The following is a 16,783-nucleotide window of genomic DNA, read 5'->3' as shown; positions in this document are numbered from 1 at the left end:
TAAATTTGATACCTAAATTAGCTTCAAAAAGCAGTCACATGGGTGGCAGATATGCAGGGGTTACTAAGCAGAGGTCTCATTGTGGTATGAGAATGATTGCTAGCTAGTAAGGGGGATTTTCTAGTCCTCTTCTGGTATTGCTTAGCTAAATAAACTCTGACACCTCTGCCCCTCAGTGCTTGATATCTTAGATTCTTTCCAGTGTTTACTAGTGTTCTGTGGTTATATTACTTAAAAGTTATGTGGATATTTAGAATAATGACTACCATGGCCATGATAACCACCAATGCCACCACCCTTATCATCCTGACTTCTTTTCTTTCTAGAACAATTTAAAGTTGCCCAGTTACACCTGTACCTTAAGAGATGAACAAAAAATTGATTTCTCCTGTTTTCAAGGAAGAATAGAGATAGGGTTTTTAGTGACTTAGCCAATATATGTGGATGGTGCTGATTTCAAACTTCACAAATGCCAAAGAGCCCAGTGCAAGACTGTCTCAAACTCTACTGATGGAAGACCCTTCTAATTGGGTTTCCACAGTAGCTGTCAAGGGTAATAATGGAAATTCCAAGAAAAACTTGATCTTCAGAGAGCTTGGGCTCTGCTTATGGTCCTGAGTTTGAGCCAGGAGCAGACTTTTCAAATGCTATTCCAAATACTCCCTAACCTAACAATTTGGGATGACATTCAGTGCTAACTCAGTGTGTCTTCCATTTCATGACAAGCGTGCATGCAACTGTTTATACTGCATATAATTTATGACATTGGACATGTCATTCTTTCCTCTGCACAAAAAATTAAAGTCAGCTTCTCAACCCAAAGATATCTTGGATAAGAAGAAGGTCTATCTTTTTTTTTTAACATAGAATGTTTCATGAATTTGCATACCATCCTTGCACAGGAGCCATGCTAATCTTCTATTTTAGGATATATGCTGCTGAAGCAAGCATGAGGTCTATTTGAGAGACAGAATGATAAGTGGTAAAAATCACAGGTTTTGGAATCACACAGAGCAGCAATAACTTTAAATATCTACATTAAGAGAGGGTAGCACCTGAGCATACCCAGACATGTTTTGTTTGTATGGATTATTCTTCCCCTACCCCATTGGATACAGTTGTTGGCACATAGATGTACTCAATAAATATTTATTGAACTAAATTAATTCATTCTCATATTGAACAAATTTACTTTCACTTAAAGGAGACTCCATAATCTTTAAGTAATCGGATACTGTGCTCTTTGCTATTTCTTTAAGGTAGAGTTCTGGGTTTGAGATATTGATGTCTTCATCCCACTTCATCCATAAAGCTTCCCTGACAACCTCAGTCTCCCCTACTCTCTTTTTTTCTGACTCCCTGTTATACTTATTCCAGGTTCCACTCACTTTGGCACATACATGATACCTTATCTTGCCATGTAAAATGTGTTTCATAAACACATCATCCTTCCTAAGAGCCTGTAAGTTCTTCAAGGGCAAAGGCCATGTTTGACATTTATTTTGTATGTCCCACAGCACACAACATAATATAGAGCCTGTAGCAGGCTCTGAACAAGTACCTGTTAAATTGAGTTGCATTTTAAGGACAGCATTCCATCGCCAGTGATGATTTTTGTTTAGAGAATTATCAAAAGGCTGTATTCACCACTCATTTCACCCAAATTAAGCCCATGGGTCTCTACACTTGAAGTGCTAGTTGGGAAGCAGAGGCTCAGAAAGCAGCTGCTTACTTTCAACAAAGAAGAGATTGCATTTCAGCAACGGACTGCAGAATTTCACCTATTCGTCACTAGTGACTCCTGGCCAAACCCTTTGGTGTTATCAGGAATAAAAAGTAACCAAGAGACATGTCAAATATCAATTTCCAATTACTTTTCTGTAACACATTTCAGCCACTTGGGAAAACTCCCAAGAGATCTGTTGCCCCTTATCAGCTAAGATCAGGCTTACCTTTCAAACAGGTAACACTCGGCAGCACCCTGTACAGCCTCAATATTATAATGTCCTTCTCGGACACTCAGATTCTCTTGTGAAGTCTTCAATATTGGCTTACACTGTCACCGGAGATCTGGCCCAAATGCAGAAGGCCCCTGATATTATACCCTGAACCACAGGCACTGGAGTGAGATGAGAATAACTCTAACACCTGTGATGAACTACTGTCACTAAGGTTACTAAAGCTTAATTTGCATCCAGATGTTGAATGTGGGGCACAAAGACTTATGCAGGACTTTTGCACTGTCAACTCCAGCCAAAGAGGAAAGAAATAAGAGTCTCTAAAGTCTTAACTTTGATACTCAAAACACAGAACAGCATTTCTACCCTCCAGATCACAGAAAGCAGGCCGCAAACTAATTGAAAAAATCTTTGGTATTAGGGATGTTAAAACTGAGGATCTGCAAAAAACCAGAAATCACATGTCCCCTTTATTACAAAGTAATGGGAAAGAATTTGGAAAAACCAGGAAACATCTCTGGGTTCATAAATCAGCCCAGTTGGAGGAAAACGCAAATGGCCAGCACCTGGAATGAGCCTTCATCTGGAGCGGGACAGCAGTCTAGGCTGTGCACTGTGATTAATGGCTTGAGTGAAAGGTCTCAGTTGAGGCTGAACAATTAACTTGTTCTCTCCACATCTCAGAACTCTCCACAGCATAACTATGTCTTCCCTGATTGTGCATATTTCCTAAAATGCAAGCCAGTCTGGGAAGCTTCGAACATGTCATCAGACTGTTTCTGACAGTCGGGAGAGCCCTGGTGTTTGACAGGACTACTTTCATCAAATCGTCTGTGTTGACTCTGCATGCATGTCTCAACCTTTCAGTTCTTTTTCAAGCTTAAGAACCATCTTAAATGAGGCAATGGCATTGGCCTCGATCTGTCGAAGAAAAAAAAAAAAAAAAAAAGTCCACAGCTCAGAGGATTGCAAATGGACAGCATATGGCCTGGCTTGTTTCTGGTCATTCCCAAAAAAGTTCTTAGGGAATTGAATGTCCGTGAGATTAATGGTTCCCTCCTGTCCTGTCTTTATCCTTTGGAATAGGTTTCTCTAATCTCTTTCAGACCCTCTAAAGCATTTACATCAAACCAATCATTCCTCCTAAATCTACAACCAAGACTCTGATAAGACCTACCAGAACCTAAGGAACTCTCCAAAGCTTCTTCCCTTTCTCCTAGAAGTCAATTTTTAGATGGGAAAGAGGTACCCCCAGAACCTCATTTTGCAAGTAGAAGTACCCAAGGAATCTGTTTTCCTCATTTCCAAGTTGTAATCAATTTTGCCTCATCTTCTTTTGTGACAAATGGATATACCAAAAGTGGATATCGCCCCACACATAGCAGGCCCCACACAATTACTTTTTTCAGTGAAGGCATCCTGTCTCCAGAAACATCAAAAACAACAATAGTATCAACATGGATGATGATAATAATAATAATAATAATAATAATAGAAGCAGGAGCAACACCAACAATAATATGCATGTAAGTATTTACTATGGGCCAGGAACTCTTTGAAATACTTCATTTATATCAACTCATATGATCCTCACAAAAACACTGCTAAGATAAGTGTTACTGTTAGACCCATTTTACAGAGTTAGAAGAGTCAAGTAACTTGCTAAAGGCCAAAAAGCCAGTAAGTGGCAAATCTAAGATAGAAACACAGGTCTCAGACTTAAGTTCTTCATACTATCCTATAAAATCCTATACTGCAACTAGGCTCTCTAGAGGTATTGGGCCCCACCCACGATTGCTGATGAGATTAGAGAAGCAACCCTTCTAGCATAGCACCCACTTAGGCATCAGGCTTGGTGAGTCCTGTTTCTGCTACCCCATGTGTAACCTCAAATGAGTTTGAGCCTCTGAGCCTTAGCTGTCCTCATCTGTAAAATCACTGATACTAAACCTGTCTTATAAAGTTTTTGTAAGAATTGGTGAGATAATGCATATGCAGGACCCAGCACAGTGCCTAAAACTGGTAGTTGCTTAATAATCATAGCTATGGTTATTACTAATCCGATTAGCTAATACTAACTAAAGCAACTGAAGAAGATGAGGCAGAAATGATCACAACTTGGAATGTAGATATGAAAAGGCAGACCAGTGTGGGGACCCCTAAGAGACTAGAATACTCAGATACTAAAAAGTACTGGTGAGAGATGGCTACCTTCCTGGTCTGACCCAATCTACAAAGCCTATAGGTTAGCTTACCTCCATGAAAGAAAAAAATCTAATTTAAAAAATTTGCTACATTGAGGAAAAACAAAAAGATGTCCAGACGGGGAGAATTCAAATATTCTCCCTGAAATTCCTGGTGAAAAAGCAAGACAGTGAGGCATCCTTCACAGCCTCATGTGGCTGCTCCAGCATCGAGCTTGGAGTTGCATCCTTCATTCTGCATTTCCTACATGCTCTTGCCGACCCCTGACACATCACATTCTTTGTATCAATAAGGACTGCTGCCAGAACACACTAAATTGCCTTTGACTACATTTAACTGATCTAGTATTTTTTTATGATTCTTTCTTGTTGTACCATTTTTCACTTTTGACTTTATAATTCTCTGCTGACTTTAAATAAAGCATTGCCAGACTACCCAAGGTGGTTTTTAATAGAGATTTAGGGGTGAGGTGGTGCTGTGGTTTGGATTCAGATTCTACTCCAGCAACAAGGGGAAATTAACTAGATGGTTTCATCTCAAGTGCCCATTTATACTCGGAATGGACAGAGAGTTTATCTTCTTCCAAGTCTTGTAATCATGACACTACAAAGTGATTTTCAAGAAATTAAAAATTAGGTAGCAATAGCTTCTCCACCACAAAACCACTACACAGTGTCCCTGTAAGCCCAGATGAGTGGGATATACAAAGACAGCAGGGAATCACTTGCTGAATGCCAGGGAAGCAGGGAGGAATTTAACCACACTCTGTCCTATGCCAAAGACAATGCTTGCTCTTCTCTAAGTTGGGGAACTCAAATGACCCTACACCAGCTATGTCAGCCTGCCTCCAGAGCTGCTTCCTCCCTCCTCTGTGCTGTCCCCAGTCCCCCCTGTCCCATTCTGCCCACAAGAAACACTGGAAGCCAGCTGGCCCTTAATCACTGGGAAAGGTGATCTGACTAACAAAGAAACTGAGTCAGATAAGCAATCCCCAACATTAACCTTTCTTTTTTAGAGAAGAATAAGTTAACTATATCTTGAAAATTTTAAATTGGTAATTTCAGTACAATTTTGGCTTTGTCTTGCTTTTTGTTATCATGCAATGCTTGCTTCATTACAAAGGAATAGATATAACACATGTAAAGCATTCAGAACAAAAGCTTTTTAAATATCTATGTACCCATCACCAAGTTTACAAATAAATCTCTTTAGCTGTTCCTCTCAAATTAGATTTATTTGCCTCCCCTTACCAACAGTGGTAAATTCAACCCTGAACTTTGAGTTTTTCATTCCATGGTTTTGCCACCTATGAAAAGACCCTTTTAAAATAGTGTTTTAACAGGCATTTTTAAACTTTATATAAATGATCTCACTCACTGAGTTTCCCAACTTACTAAAGTGTTACCCAACTTACTAAAAAAACTATTTGGTTGATTTTAATTTTTCAGTCTATTTTGTTTTCTTTTGTTTTGCCATTACAGACAATGGTATGAATATAGTTCATATTGATCTGAATGTGTTCAGTAGATTGTACTGGGTTAGTCTCCTAGGAAAAGAATTGCCAAATCTTAGGGTTTGCATATATTCAAATTCACGAGATAATAACAAATTTTGTTGCACAGTAGATATGCTAATTCATACTTCCACCAAAATAGCTTTTGAGTTTCCTTTGCTCTATAGCTTTACCAGCACTTGGTATAGCCAGATTTTTAAATTTTGCTGAGCCAGTAAGTACAAAATGTATCTAGGGGTTTTAACTGATATTTCCATATTTAATTTTTTTATAGATAATCACTGAGCGATTTTTAAATATATTGGAAAGAAATTCTTCATTCAAAATAACCATGAAATGCAGTGTTTATATAGAGTAGGTGTGACTCTATGGCTACACAGAAAGATACCATGTACATAGACATATAAGAATTAATATGCCTATTTCTCTATTTGCTACCACACTTATATTTCCAGCAGGAGTGGCAAGTTAGAGCCCAAAGGCCAAATCTGGCCCACTGCCTGCTTTTGTTAATATTTTTTTATGGGAACATAGCCATGCTTATTTACTTATGTATTACCTATGAATACTTTCATGCTACAATGACAGAGTTAAGTAGTCACAACAAAGACCACCTGGCCTGCAGAGCCTAAAATACTTACTATCTTGCCCTTTACAGTAAAAGTTTACTGACCTATGTCTTAGAGCATCTCTATTTGTAAGCATAGAACCTCATATTCAACATGTTTGCTCCAATCTGTTCCTCCCCAAATGCCATTCCTCATAAAATGGCTTTACCTTTCACAGTTATTCGGGCTAAAAACCTGATAGTCATCTCCTACTTTTCCCTCCCATTTACCACTTATAACCAATTGATGAATACCAACCAAGTATACAATCTTCTCTACACCCATGGCCAGGCCTTTGTTCAAGCCTTACATTGACTTAGGCAACCTTTCACCCAATGACCCAGTCCTTGATTTCCCCAAGTTTCACAGCACTTGTAACATTTTACCTCATTTACTTGTTTGACTTTCTGCCTGTTATCTCCACCTCAAATGTAAATTTTTTTAAGAGGAGCGCAGAGAGGACTTGGGAAAAAAGGTTCTTTGTTAGTATCATTTAATGTAGTGATCATCAAAGTGTTGTATGTGGAAGAATCATCGGAAGAGCTCATTAAAAATAATAGATGCCAGGGTGTCACCCCAGACCCACTGAATCAGAATCCCTGGAAGTAGGTCCTCAAGCATCTCTGCCTGATGGATGTTCCTGGGAAATTCTTATGTAGGCTTGAGAAGCACATATGCAATTGAAGCTTCCTGAACAACACACCCCCTTTGTTCTATCCCACTCTACCACACTGTCCGTGATGGGTAGCTAACACTACATAAAATTCCCCCACCCCTTTGCTTGGATACCATAGGTTCCCTAAGTTTCTCTACCCTCCTTCAGTGGCCCAGAAGAATCCTGATTTGAGAAGATAATTTTTTCCCTTTACTTAGGGCTGAATTCTGATATTCAATCTCTGTTTTTCATTGCATTGAGTGTATTCCTGGTTAATGATAGGGTCTACCCCCTACAGTGAGCAACTTCACTGCTCAGCATATAAAAAAAATAAGAATCTCCTGTTGTAACTTAGTACTGCTTCCTTGTATATACCATACTGCCTAGTACCTGCCTAAGGGAAAAGGCATGTAAACATTTGCACAATGTATATAAGAATTTTTTTTTTTAATTTTTACTACCCTCTTCATTTTCAACATATTACAGATCATTTAATATGTAAAAAACAAATGTTAATAGAAGGGTTAGACCAACGACAATACCAATAAGATGCTGTTAGTATTTATTAGAGATTTTTCTTATTAGACTTAATTTTTTCCTAAATTGCATGTGACCCATTATCATTATGCTTGGTGGATAATATAACAAAACAAAATTACCAGTCCATTTTACTCAAGGAGAAAGCCTAAGCTTCCTTGGGTTTTATAACACCAAGCATAGCACAAATTTAAGAAATTTTTCCAGTGCTGCACTCAGTGATTTTTAGGGGTCTATTTTCCCCAGAGGCATGTAAGTACTAAAATTGCATTGGATTGCGTTTTGCTCTCAGCGGGTGAGAAAGTGCATAGTCAATGGGTTATTTGCCATTCTTTATTTCCATTTTATGCAGTCACACGGAGGTATCTCTCAGGTGGTTGTTGAAGTTTACTAGACACTCAGGAGCCATCTTGTGCTTTCTCTAAATGACATTTATAATCTATAACCAAAGGGGTTGTCTATGAAGCCATTGGTGCAGTATACCTAAACTCTGCTTATGTTAATTCAGGTTACAGAGATCAGATCTTTTGCTATGAGGTTCCAATAGGCGGGAAATTGCATCATGTATCTAAACAATATCTATAGGTCTATGAACAGACATACAAGGTGTGATTTTGGTGCTGATAAAGACAGAATATCTGAAATCAGTATATAGGGGGATAAAGGCTTTCAGAACATGCAGATTAATTAATAACAAAGGGGCCATGCAAAAATCACACAAGTGATCTTGCTATACCATTATGTATCTGTAATAAAAGCACTAAATTCTGTAAATGCAGTATAAGTCTGCCTTCTTTCAACTGGATATCTCCAATTAACCATCATTTTTGTGCTTCACCAGTGCTCTGATAATTGATGCTCTTAACAGAATTCCTGAAATACTGAAGAAGCCAGAAGTGCTTTCTTGAATCATCAAGAAAAATTAAAATTCATTGAGTGTAGTTCTATTGTTAAGCGTATTTTATTGGCGGGGGGGGGGGGGGCATCTTGGAACAGAGGGAAGAACACAGACCTCAGTATTAGACCTGGTTTTGAACCTCACAAAGGATACTTATTAGCCCTGGGATCTTGGGTAAACTACATAATATCTCTCTAAGCTTCAATTTCCTCATATATAAAATGGGGATAATATCCAGCTTCAGAAGATAACCAAGATTAAATGAAACCACGAACATATGTAAAATACCAGCACAGTGCCTGGCTCTAAAGAAATCACTCAATAAATAGTACTATTATTAATGCTGATGTCTTCCTTCCCATTTTCAGTACATCAGTGAGCAATGCAATATATGCATGTACCTCTTTCCTTTTTTCTATCTTTTTATTTACCAGAATATTTCATTCATATGAATATCCCATCCTGCAACGGTGAAAGAGTATAGAAAGTCTACCATGGATTCTCAGCACTGGGTTATTTAAATTTGAAGAAACAAAGGACGTTTTCAAAGAAACTAGTATTTTTTTTATCATGGTCCTTGGGTAAACAAAGTTTCAAAGTCTCCACGATGGTTCCAAATCACCCAAAGCTTCTACCCTCTTCAGATCTTTTATTATTTTTACTAACACTATTTTGTAAATAATATACTAGCATATTTTAATAAAAATTCAGATATTGAGAAAGCTAATCCTTGTGACCCTTCTTCTACTCTTTGTCACACCACTCTGGGTATTCCCTGAAAGTAACCATTTTAGGGGTTTTATGACCATCTTTCCAAAATTATTTCTATGCATTTGTACCCACACACGTGTTTCTGTGTGTGCACGCAAGAGATTTTGTGGTTTTAAATACATAAACACATAGTGCACAAATGTTTTATACTCAAATGTTTTTGCTCAAAAATATGTTCTGAAGTCATTCTGTGTTGGTATCTTATTTACCTTACCTTATTTTTAATTTACCTTAATTTTTTAAAAACTGCCCTATAGCAATCAATATCATTTTAACCATTCCTTTCCTGATAGATGTATAATTTCTCTTTTCATTCTTTTTTACTACAAGAAAAACATTGCAATGAACATCATTCTGTATAGTATCATTTGGACATGTATAATTGTTAGATAATTTATATGAATTTTATTTCAGCCTTTTAAAAAATCCTATTTATTTTGAATTATGGTTCAACATTTTAAAGTAAATACAAGAGTATAGTGAACAGTCTTTCTTCCACCCTAGTCTTCCCATGTACCTGGTTCTCCCCATCCATAGGTAGGCAGTATCCATCTTTGAGAGTTTTTTTTAATATAGATTCTTATACATAAATAGCATTATGCTATATTGTTCTGAACTTTGCCTTTTCCCTTAATGATACATACTGCATAGACTCACATATAAGTATGTAAGAAGTTACACAATATTCTACAAGTTGAATGTACCATAATTTAATGATTTCTCAATTGATAGTTCTTTGGTTATTTCAGTGTTTAGCTAGCACATCTACTCTATAATAAATACTATTATATATATGTCATTTTACACATGCAAGCATTTCTAGGAGTACAAGTGCTGATCTATTTTTATGCTAGTCTGTTAATCATTTTACTACTGATTTCCATGCACCCTTCATATGTCAGAAATACACATAATCTATCATAGTGCATGATAAGATCTCCAAATATTTTTCATGTTCACTGTCTTTTGATTTTGCTTACAGTTTTTACCTCTCTATGTAGAAAGTTTTGCAAAAAAAAATCAAGAGTATTTTTAATAAGTTACATTTTTAAATTTTTGTTTTTTAAAATTACAGCTTCAAAATTGAGTTCTCTGTTTTCTTTAAGCTCTTTCATGGTTTCTTCTTTTCCATTTATTTTTTCTTTTTTTTTTTTTTTTCTTTTTTTTTTTTTTTTTTTAATTTTTTTCAACGTTTATTTATTTTTTTGGGACAGAGAGAGACAGAGCATGAACGGGGGAGGAGCAGAGAGAGAGGGAGACACAGAATCGGAAACAGGCTCCAGGCTCTGAGCCATCAGCCCAGAGCCTGACGCGGGCTCGAACCCACGGACCGCGAGATCGTGACCTGGTTGAAGTCGGACGCTTAACCGACTGCGCCACCCAGGCGCCCCTCTTCTTTTCCATTTAGAATTTTAATCCATTTGTAATTAATCCAAGTATAAGGCATGAGATATGAATTTAATTTTTTTTTCCAAATAGCTACACATTTGCCCCAAGAACATATATTGACTAATCCATCTCTTCCCTACCAGTCTGAGATACCACTTTATCAAGTACTAAGTCCCCACATATAACTGAGTTCTCGATTTCTTATTCTATTCCATTAGTCTGTTTAGTGATCCATGTGCCAGTACCACATTGTTTTAATTACTGAGGTTTTATAATATATTTGATATCCAGTAGAGCTAATTTTTCATCATAATTCTTTTTCAGAATGATCCCAGTCATTATTCTTGTTTAGTTCTCCATCTGAACTTCAGATTCAATTTTTCTAGTTTAAAAGGAATAAAAAAAAATCCCTGGTAATCATATAGTCTTATATGTTTTATGTTTTAACAACAAAAACAACCACATTGACATATTTGCGGTTTTGAGTATTCATAGAAAATAATATGGGAGGTCTGTCCATATCTTCAAACATTCTTTTGCGTCCTTCTAGAAGGTTTTCAAGTTTTCTTAAGATATTGTATGTTTTTGTTTATGATTATAATATTCTCAATTTAATATCTTTTATGTTTCTTCTGTAAATGGTGTCTTTCATTCAAAATACTCTCCAAGTGGTTTTTGTTCTACTATTAAAAGGCCAGTGATTGTATATTAACTTTATGCTTTACTCCATCACTGAATTCTCTTATTAGTCTTTCAGTTGGTTCTCTTGAGTTTCCAACTGCCAAATCAAATAAAGTCATCTGTAAGCATGACAGTTTTGCAATACGCTTTCCATTTTCATGCCTGTTGTTTCTTTCTCCTGTCTAATCACATTGGTGTTTCCAGTATAACATTAAATAATAGTGGTGGTAACAGATACTTATCTTGTCCGTACATTAATAAAACTACTTCTTAAGTTTGCCCATTAAGTTTGATATTGGCTTGTGGACTGAGATGATGTGTTTTATCACATTAAGGATGTATACATCCATTTTTATATGGTTTTCATCAAGAATGGTTATTGAATTTGGCAAAGTTCTTTCAGCATCTATGGAATTATGGTTTTCATCTTTAGATCTATTCAAAAGATTGAATAAATGGATATTTTAGCATTGAAATTTCATTGGATATTTGGAATAAATTTCAGTATGCCATGATGCTTTGCTCTGCTGTTTATGCTGGTGGATGTTGTTTATAATTACTTTATTTAGAATTTTTGTACCTATATTCATCACTGAGATGAGTATGTAGTTATAGTCTCCATAATGCTTGTCAATTTTCTGTAAATATTTTAGGTACTTCATAAAAAGAATTTAGAAGCACTTCTTTATCTATGCTCTCAAATAGTTTAAATAGCTTTGGAATCACCTCTGTGGTATGTACAAGCACCTTAGACCAACTCATATGAGTCAATTGTGCACACCTCTTCCCCACTCCACACTGAGTGAGGTCTTAGAGATGGCTTGGAATCAGTCATGGTGGGAATATTTATGCCAAAGAAATTGGCAAACACTATACATCAAGGTGTTTTTATTTTTTATCATAATTATCATCATCATCATCATCATCATTATGTGCATAGATGCAGTTGTTATACATTTATAAGAATCATCATCTTTCACCAAATCACCTTCTATTCTAAAGTTTGGTAAAATTTTCCTATAAAACCACCTGCACTGGACAGTTCTGTGTGGGATTGTGAGAGGTCTTTATGCACTTTCTTTATTTTCCTATGGAAATAAATATTTCAATTTCTATCTCTTCTGGAGTCAGTTTAGGGAAATTTCATTTTTTAGAAAATTATCCACTTGATCTAGATTTTCAATATTTGCACAAAATTCAACAAAGTTGGTTCTTATGATTCTTTTCTGTGACTTTTCATTTTATGTTTTGTATATTTGTATTTTCTTTTAATTTTCCTTAATATGGGTTTTTAAAAATCAGCTTCTGAATTAGTTATTATAGTGTTTTGTTTTATAATTTATTTATATCTTTTTTTAGCTTTAATAACCAATCCCTTCTGCTCTCCTTTGGTTTACTTAGCTGAGTGTTTGAGTCAGACGCTTCATTTATCTTTTGCATTCTTCTGCTTTTAATACATGTACTTAAAGACATGTTCTGTTTTCTTCTCAGAATGGCCTTAGATCTATTTCATAGTTTCTGACAGGTAACGGCTTCATTATCTCATATTCCTCTGGCTATTCTACAATTTGAGCTTGTATGTTATCTTTGACTTGAGATTTAAGAATATTAAAACATTGAGTAGAAGGGCTTTTTTCAGTATGATTTTATTATCAATTGTTAGTTTCATCACCTGGTGACCTCAGAGTTTTTATACTTCTTCTGCTTCCTGAAATTTATTAAAATTTGTGACCCACTATATTACTGTGGAAGACTATACTTCCTGAAAATGATCAAAGTAATATTTCTGGTTTCATGTGCTCTTCTAGAACTTTGCTACTCCCCAGCAAAAGGCAGAATCTATTTTCCCTTCCCTTAAACCTGAGCAGGACTTTGGTGACTGCCTTGATGAACAGAATGTAGTTAAACTAATGCTACATGAATTCTTAAGACATAGGTCATAAAAGACAATATGGCTTCTGTCTGGCTCTTACTCTTTCTTGAGAATCTTTTGTCCTTTGAATTCAACCATTATGCTATGAGGAAGCCCAAACATGCATATATGGGAAGACCACATGGACCCTCACATGGAAAGAAACTGAAGTTCCCAGCTGATAGACAGCATCAACCATGAAGCATATGCGTATACCAATTCTCAGATGATTCTAGTTCCTAGACTTTAAGTCTACTATTGAGGCCCCAGACATTACAGAGCAGATGTAAGTCATTCCCACTGTCTTCTGTTAGAATTCCTGACCCACAGAATCTTTGAACATAATAAACCATTGTCCTGTCCTATCTTATGATTTCTTTGTCTCATTTAATGCTCTTTTGCTTAAATTCTACTTTGTGGTATTTAGATTGTAAACCCTGCTACAATCCCTGTAACCTCTGGTTCTATGCTTTTCTTTAAACTGTTCTGAGTCAATTTGTTACTTTTTCTCTTATCCAACAGAGAGAATTGAAATTTGCCTTATGATTCAACCTGAAAGTATTTTAAATAGGTGAATTAAGCACACTTACATTTTATTCTATTACAAATATGATGGGTCTTAGTTCTGTCATGTTATATTTTATATGGGCAGAGCTGCGTAGTTGTGACGGCTGTCTTCTGTCTCACAAAGCCTAAAATACTTGACATCTGATCCTTTGGGGAAAATATTTGCTATTCCTTGATGTAAATCATAATACTGATTACAAATAATGTTCTATTTACCAATTATTATTGCTCTTTGTTGTTGTTGTCCTTGTTGTACCTCTTATCGCTTAGGCTAGCATCTCCAGGGGAATGTAGAATACTTCTTTCTTGCTTATTTAAGAACTGTAATGGGAATGTTTTTAACCCTTTGTTCTTCTCTATGCAGGTTGCTGTAGGTTTTTGGCAGATAATTTCAATCAAGTTAGAGAAGTTGCCATTGTACTCCTTAATTGTTAAGAGATAAGAACAGAAGAGTTGCTAAATTTCATGAGATTTTTTTCTTTTGCATCTATTAATATGACCACATATATTCTTTTGTTTTTTAATATGCCAATATGACAAGTTTACTGATAAGTTCTAATAATAAATTAACCTTTCCATTTTGAGATAAATCCTACTTGGTCATGAGGTGGTATATTTTTTATTACTACATCCTAAATCTTATTGTTAATTTCTCACAGAGGGTTCTTTTACTCACATTTGTAAAAGACATTGACCTACAGTTTAATTTTCATGTGTATTCATCATCTTGTTTAGGTTAGTTATGGAATCAGATGAAATGAATAATGTTCAATGGTTTTCATTTTCTGGAATAAACTGTAGGAAGTTTCTTCTCTTTGGGGGACATACGACTATTTTGTCAGTTTCCTCTATAATCTTTTTCTCTATTTAAATTTATATTCCTTCTTGAGACAATATTGGTAACTATCATTGCCTTAAAATTGCCTATTTTAGATTTTCAAATTTGATAAAAACTCCAGTTTTCAATCTTCTCATTCCTAATGTTATGGAATTCATCTCTATTTTTTTCTTAGTTAGATCTGCTAGGCTCATCTTTAAAAAAAAAAAACTGTTGGTACTGTTGATAAAGTATATTGTATACTGTTTATATTTTATTAAGTTTTAGTTTAACGGAGTCATTTCTTATGTCATTGGGTTTGTTGTTGCTTAATTAGGATTTTTGGAAAGAAAGCCCATTTAAAAATTTTTTTAATTCTTTGTTTCATTTTTATATTTCCAAGAGAAAAAATCCTTTAATTACATCTTGGGCTATATCCCACAATTTTTTAATACACCATAGTGCTGTCACTTCCATTTACCTTTATAGAGTAATTTATGTTTATATTTCCTCATAAACCTAAATGTTTCATTTATTTCTAATTCTGTAAGGCTTTTTCTTTCCTTTACCTTGCATTTGTCCCCCCCGCCCATGTCTTCTTTTGTGAAGCTGATTTCTAATTTTACTGAGCTATGATCAATTAATTTGAAGTGGGCATATTACACTTTGACTCAATTTGTGGGTAGTTTTTGTGACTGTCCTATATATTTTGCAAAAGAATGTTTATTGTTTTCTGTTTAATAAAACATACTTGCTCTTATGTGGATCCTGAGAAACTTAAAAGGAACCCATGGGGGAGGGGAAGGAAAAAAAAAAAAAAAGAGGTTAAAGTGGGAGAGAGCCAAAACATAAGAGACTGTTAAAAACTGAGAACAAACTGAGGGTTGATGGGGGGTGGGAGGGAGGGGAGGGTGGGTGATGGGTATTGAAGAGGGCACCTTTTGGGATGAGCACTGGGTGTTGTATGGAAACCAATTTGACAATAAATTTCATATATAAAATTTAAAAAAAATTCACACTTGAAAAAAAAAACCATACATGCTGTGAAATATCTGTTCAGCTAGCTGTCATTTTCTAAGGGAAATATGCTAAAATTTTCATCTGAGATTGTGACTTTATCAAGTATTTTTGTCAAGTATTTCTAGAAGCTTTGCTTTATGTATTTCAAAGCCATGTTGTTAGATGTATTGAGTTTCATGAATTTTATAGCTTCCTATTTTATCTTCTGAGTTACATAAAATATCCCTCTTCATCATTTCAGTAATCATCTTGAGCCTTATTTTCTCTGATATTAACATTGTTATTACTGGGTTTCATATTTAGCATGCATCTAGTTTTGTTTTGTTTTTCCCAAATTCCTGCATTTTTTAAAGCTTCCTATGTCATTTATTGTATTTATTTCTTTAAAAAGCATTTTATTTTATATTTCATTTTTTACCAAATCTGGGAGTGCTCTTTTAATTTAGTTCATCCTCATTTATTATGACTAGTACATTTGTACCAACTCTTGCCATCTTACTTTACTCATCAAGTTGCCCAGCCTTACTGCTCTGGTTTGAAGATAGCTCAGCCGAGTGATGTTTGCCAAGGATGGGGACAGGCATACATGATGTGGGAAACAAAGGCAGAAAGAAATGTAGATAAAATTAAATTTTCTTATAACCTGCAGTCCATTGACAAATACAGTAAAACCTTGGTTTGCAAGCATAATTTGTTCTGGAAACAAGTGTGTAATCCAAAACACTTGTAATCCAAGCTAATTTCAAGAACCACTGGCTCAGTTGTGATCATGTGAAGTTCAGTGTCACATACTATTCATATTGCAAGACATCGCTCATTTATCAAGTTAAACTTATTAGAAATGTCTAATAGATTGCAGAACAAGTTACTCAAAATCTAAGGTTTTACTGTACTTGAGGCGGGCAGAGTTTAACATTCCTTCAGGAACTCCCCAACTGTCTTAATGCTTTGCTAGAGGGAAAAACAACCTTAGCTTGACAATAGGGAGGCCTCAGGGATCCTGTGAGTCTTCTTTAGCATATGAAAGCCTTTTGGAAACTTCCCCTTGCCTTTACCTCCCCCAACTCCCAAGTACATTATCAGTCACTCCTCATAATCCCAGTGCAGCTCTTACTGCCCACAGATCCTGTCCCCATGCTTTAATAAAGCTACCTTTTTGCATCAAAGATGTCTCAAGAATTTTTTCTTGGCTGTGGGCTACAAACTCCAACACTTCAAGCCACATCATACAGATAGGGTGACCCATGTGACC

The 16,783-nt window shown here is 35.7% G+C and overlaps 1 protein-coding gene and 1 pseudogene across 1 annotated transcript in view; both read right to left on the bottom strand.

Moving 5' to 3' along the window:
- Nucleotides 1–16,783, bottom strand: part of LRMDA (leucine rich melanocyte differentiation associated) — a 1,032,219-nt gene that overhangs the window by 171,952 nt on the left and 843,484 nt on the right. The window lies entirely within an intron of this gene.
- LOC122493605 lies at nucleotides 858–951 on the bottom strand (annotated as a pseudogene).

The sequence above is a fragment of the Prionailurus bengalensis genome, chromosome D2, assembly GCF_016509475.1.
Source record: "Prionailurus bengalensis isolate Pbe53 chromosome D2, Fcat_Pben_1.1_paternal_pri, whole genome shotgun sequence".
Taxonomy (NCBI): Eukaryota; Metazoa; Chordata; class Mammalia; order Carnivora; family Felidae; genus Prionailurus; species Prionailurus bengalensis.
Note: the sequence above shows the minus strand (reverse complement) of the source record. Positions and strands in the feature narration are given on the sequence as shown.